The sequence below is a fragment of the Engraulis encrasicolus genome, chromosome 14, assembly GCF_034702125.1.
Source record: "Engraulis encrasicolus isolate BLACKSEA-1 chromosome 14, IST_EnEncr_1.0, whole genome shotgun sequence".
In the NCBI taxonomy this organism is placed as follows: Eukaryota; Metazoa; Chordata; class Actinopteri; order Clupeiformes; family Engraulidae; genus Engraulis; species Engraulis encrasicolus.
This window is the reverse complement of record NC_085870.1, coordinates 35,546,427-35,551,426: the sequence shown is the minus strand read 5'-3', so window position 1 is coordinate 35,551,426 and position 5,000 is coordinate 35,546,427. Positions and strand designations below refer to the sequence as shown.

The following is a 5,000-nucleotide window of genomic DNA, read 5'->3' as shown; positions in this document are numbered from 1 at the left end:
TTTTACATGGATTGATTTTGTGTGAATTCATGAACTTAAACTCACCTTTTGCAACAGTGTTTATTTTTCTCTGAGGTACACCACACCAGAGGAATCACTCAGTGTAATCAGACAGCTTCCATGTAGGATCCTTCAGTAATATTCTCAGTCATCTGCAAAGCAGGACAGCACAAAACATGAACATGATTATGCATTTATAGGCCTAATTATTACAAGAAAATAATGAAAAATGATAACACCGTCACCACCACGACACAATATGATGATGAATAGGCCTAGAGTATGAAACATCTAAAAGATACATGTCTGTATACATGAAAAATGTTTTTTTTTGTTTGTTTGTTTTATATCATTGATCATTTTCCCAGACGGATTGACAACAGATGGCTCAAAGAATTCAGTGTGCTAAACTGGAGGGCAAAAAGAGCAGATTATCTATCTTTCTGGATATTTTACTCATCACTTGAAATTAAATCTAAATCTAAATCTAATCTAAGATGTCACACATAGAGGAGGAGTCCTCAACGATCCTGGAAAATACCACAAATTGACAAAATGTAACCCAAATACTCCAATCAATGAAACGGTGGGCTCAGTGTCATTGGCCTAACAGCAGAAGGCACTAAGGGTGCGTTTGTAAACTGCCGCTCCGAGCACATAACATATTGGTCATGTCATGTATGAGTGTGTTATTCAGACTGTTAGATAGTAGACATTTGAAACACACATTTGGTGCAGAGTTATAAAAAAATGCTTACATTTGCAAACTGATTTTTCTCAGCATTTTTAGACATGGTGCTACAAAGGGGATCAATGTACTGTAACCAGGCAGCTGCCATTATTCCTTAACTATCCTCTCAAAATAACACGGCATGAACAGGACGCATCTCTGATTAACAGTGTGTGCTTCAAACTGTTGAGACATTTGAAACACACATACATGTGGTGTAAATTTGTGAATGGTTGCTAACCTTTAGAAATTCTGTCAATGTTCAGAAGCATTTGCAGATATGGTCCACTACGACCAGAGCTACCATCCAGCAATAAGGATATCTTGGCCATCTTCTCAGCTGCAATAATAACACACAACATTAGTATGCATCTCATATTGACAGCATGAAATACAGAGCAAGTTAGAACTTTGACTTTTTAAAAACACATGGATAGGTTTTGTGTGACTTTATAAACTTAAACTCACCTCTTGCAACAGTGTTTATTTCTCTGAGGTACACCACACCAGAGGAATCACTCCGTGTAATCAGCCAGCTTCCATGTAGGATCCTTCAGCAATATTCTGTCATCTGCAAAGCAAGACAGCACAAAACATGAACATGATTATGTATCAATATGCCTAATTATTACACAAAAATAAAGTTTGAAAAATGACACCACCATGACAAAATAGGCTGAATAGACCTACAATATGAAACATCTGTAAGATGCATTCCTTAAATTGTTTTCATTGATCATTTTCCCACACGGATTGACACCAGATGGCTCAAAGAATTCAGTGTGCTAAGCTAGAGGGCAAAAAGAACAGATTATATATCTTTCTGGATATTTTACTCATCACTTGAAATGAAATCTGATGCATAGCCCACTTGTTAAGACCTCTAAAATCACTAGGCCTACTAGTAGATCCAAAAAGGATGGGCAAAGAAATCTAAATATTTATTGCAGTAACCATACAAAGTAAGCATCTTTGATCAAGCCAAAAATTAAGCACCCTACACATCTGGGTGTTTCTGGGCTCATTATTTCAGGAGAAATCTGTCAAATAGGTAATGCCTATTTATTGAAAAGAACACGATCTGATGGCTGACAGTGGTTTCTCCCTGAACAGAGAGAACTGCCCACAGAGTTGGCAGTAACAGAATGGGACAACACAGCACACTGTGTGCACAATAACAAGTTCAGAATCAGTTTACTTACTCACTTCCTTTACACAACGAACAGGGAAAGGCACATGTCTTAAAACATACTTCAGAGCAAGTGTATAGTCAAAATGAGTTCGTTTCTAACAATAAAAATCAGGCATAAGTTGTGGCTACTTCAAGCTTCTGAGTCAGCTAAAAGATAAGCTGATGTTGCTAACGAACTTCTAGCTAGCTCTTCTCTCTGGTATTTGTGTTTTACTTTGACTCAAGTACATTAACTGGATATCTTCAGAGCATAATTATACTCAAAGGGAGTTCGTTTCTAACAAAAAAAAAGACTTTAGCTAGCTAATGTTGCTAGCGGACAAGAGATTCATTATTCAGTTTGGCTAGCTCTAATGTTGCTAGCGGACATTTAGCTAGCTCTTAACTTTGGCGCCAACAGGCTTACAACACTAACTTGGCATGTTGTAACTTCAGAACAACATTATATTCAAAATGTGTTCGTTTCTAACAAGAAACCAATATTCAGTTATGAATACATCGGGCTATTTCAAACATCCCTCAACAAAGGCAACATGATTTAACCGTTAGACTATAGCTAATTGTTGCTAGCGAACCACCTCATCATGCAGCGCTAGCTCTTTCAGGTGAAGAGGCCGGCGCAAACAATCTCTGGCCGGCGGGGAAGCACTCCCTTCGGCCCTCCTCCAGAAACCACTGATAGCTATGTTGCTAGCGGACATTTAGCTAGGTCTTGACTCTCTGACATGGGTGTTTTGGCACCACTGGACAAGTTTTATAGCTCTTTCGGAGCAAATCTATATTGTAAATTTCGTAGAGTTTGTTTCTAACAAAACACAAACTTTCCAACAAAGTTGTGAAAACAACCTAGGGGCTAAGTTAGCATACCGGTAGTTATAATAGTGGCCTGTTAGCGGAGGTATGGTCTGAAGACAAATTCATTGCAAATTACCATCCTGAACAAGAAACTGTTTCGTTATTCACTGTATATTTGGCATTGTCTTGAAATTATTAACGAAACATTGAAAATAAACGAACTTACCTCACAAAGTGTTTGAATTTCATCAATATCTCAAACGGCTTTCCTGCAGCACCAAGATGGCGGCTTTGTCAGAAAATTGAGAAGCAGAGTTACGTACTTGACGTTGAGCGTCAGACCTGCGTCAGTTACCAATCTCTTGGTTAACATTTGCTTAACCAATGATATTAGTCATTTTTCAACCAATCTGTTATTAAAGTTAACCAATATCTTTGTTAAATCAACCAATTTGTTCTTAACCAATGATATTAGTTGTCAGATAACCAATTTGTTTGTTTAATAGTTACCAATGTCACAGTTAATTTGACCAATATTGCCTCAACCAACAAGATTAGTCGTTTTTTTAACCAATCTCTTTTAAGGGTGTGTGTTCATATGTGGTCAAGTGAGTGGTTGTATGGAGTCACACAGTCACTGGCAGGTGTCAAAACATAATGTATCACCAAACCATCCACCCACCAACGAGAGAGAGAGAGAGAGAGAGAGAGAGAGAGAGAGAGAGAGAGAGAGAGAGAGAGAGAGAGAGAGAGAGAGTAGGACAGGGAGAGACAGGCAGACAGACAGAGACAGAGAGACCGAAAGAGAGAGTTTGTATGTGGTATGTGCCATGGGTGGGTTGTGAAAGTAGTTGGGAGAGACTGTGGGTGTTTTGCTTCAAAATTCAAAGGTTAATGTGTGATGTGTGCGTGTGCGTGGGAGAAAGCAGACCGTGTTAGCTGAGTTTTTTCTAGATGAACTGCACCTTCTAGGTAGCCAAGACAGAACAGCCAACAACAAGCTGAATATTGGCAAGAGAAGTGTGTGTGTGTGTGTGTGTGCGTGCGTGCGTGCGTGCGTGCGTGCGTGCGTGCGTGCGTGCATGCGTGCGTGTGTGTGTGTCTGTCTGTCTGTCTGTCTATCTGTGTGTGCACACGCACGTGTGTACGTGTGTGCGTGTGTGTGTGTATTGGGGGGACTTTATGCATCAGCTAAGAAAACAGTAGAGATTGTGTGCAAGAGTGAAAGTCTATATGTGCAAAAGTTGCACATTCATTTTCTGTCAGTGTGTCTATGCTTTTGCCTACGAATATGTCTGTCTGTGTTTCTGTATGTCTTCTGATTGCGTGTGTGCGTGCATGCGTTCGCGCGCGTGTGTGTGCGTGCATGCGTGCCTGCATGCGTGCGTGCACCGCGTGCTTGCGTGTGTGCGTGCGTGCGTGCCTGCGTCCGTGCGTGTGTGTGTGCGTGTCTGTGTCTGTGTGTGCCTGAATCTTTGTGTGTGTGTCTGCACGCAAAGCATCCAGTGAGGCAGCCGGAGCCCAGGGGCGGAGTGGCCCACCTTTTCTCACCGGGAGAATTTCCCCCCTGGCGGCCCTCTTTAAAAAAAAAAACTGAAAAAAAACAAAGCGAACAACATGGCTTCCTAACCAAAAAGACAAAAGCCACGAAATCTGCAGTCGTACTACATGTGAACATTAGTGTTGTCAAAATATCAACCTGAAGTGGAGAATTGTAGCCTACACCTTGATGAAATGCACAGCCAGTGGTGTAGTCTACGTAAAACGCAGGTATACGCACCCATTTCAAAATTTCAGGGATTACAGTATACCCACTTAAAATTGATTGATCCATTATTTACAATAGCACAAATATATACAGTACACATCAAAAAATGCTCAAATATACAGTATATCCACTTCAAAAAGTAGACTACACCACTGGAGCCATCATCACAGTCCAAAGCATTCATAGGCCTACTAGGTTAGGCTACATCACGCTACTGCTCCATGCAAATGTGCACTCCACAGTAATTTTTGACCGTTTGAAATTGAAATATCGTTTAAGGAAGACAGGATGAGCATGGGCACAAAGTTTTGAGTATGGGGATTTTTAGAAGAGTAGGCTTACAAAATATAGTATAGTAGCCTATAGCTTACAAAAAGTCTGTCTACATTGTGCAATAAACCCACCATGCAGCAAATAAGCCAAACCTAGCTATTTCAAAGCACAACCATAAGTTAACAAAATGTATAACCAAACGGTGTAGGCCTACCTTAAAACGCTGTCTTCGTCGCAGCAAA

At 40.4% G+C, this 5,000-nt stretch overlaps 1 long non-coding RNA gene across 2 annotated transcripts; it reads right to left on the bottom strand.

Moving 5' to 3' along the window:
- Window positions 1–76: 76 nt before the first annotated feature.
- Window positions 77–3,159, bottom strand: LOC134463293 (uncharacterized). 2 transcript variants are annotated; one of them, XR_010037707.1, is made up of 4 exons: window positions 2,944–3,159; window positions 1,199–1,301; window positions 972–1,070; window positions 77–152 (listed from the first exon to the last, which is right to left on the bottom strand). It is a non-coding gene; the product is annotated as an uncharacterized LOC134463293 (long non-coding RNA). The 2 variants fall into 2 exon arrangements; XR_010037708.1 differs by lacking the exon at window positions 2,944–3,159 and having other exon boundaries at window positions 1,199–1,378.
- Window positions 3,160–5,000: the final 1,841 nt, after the last annotated feature.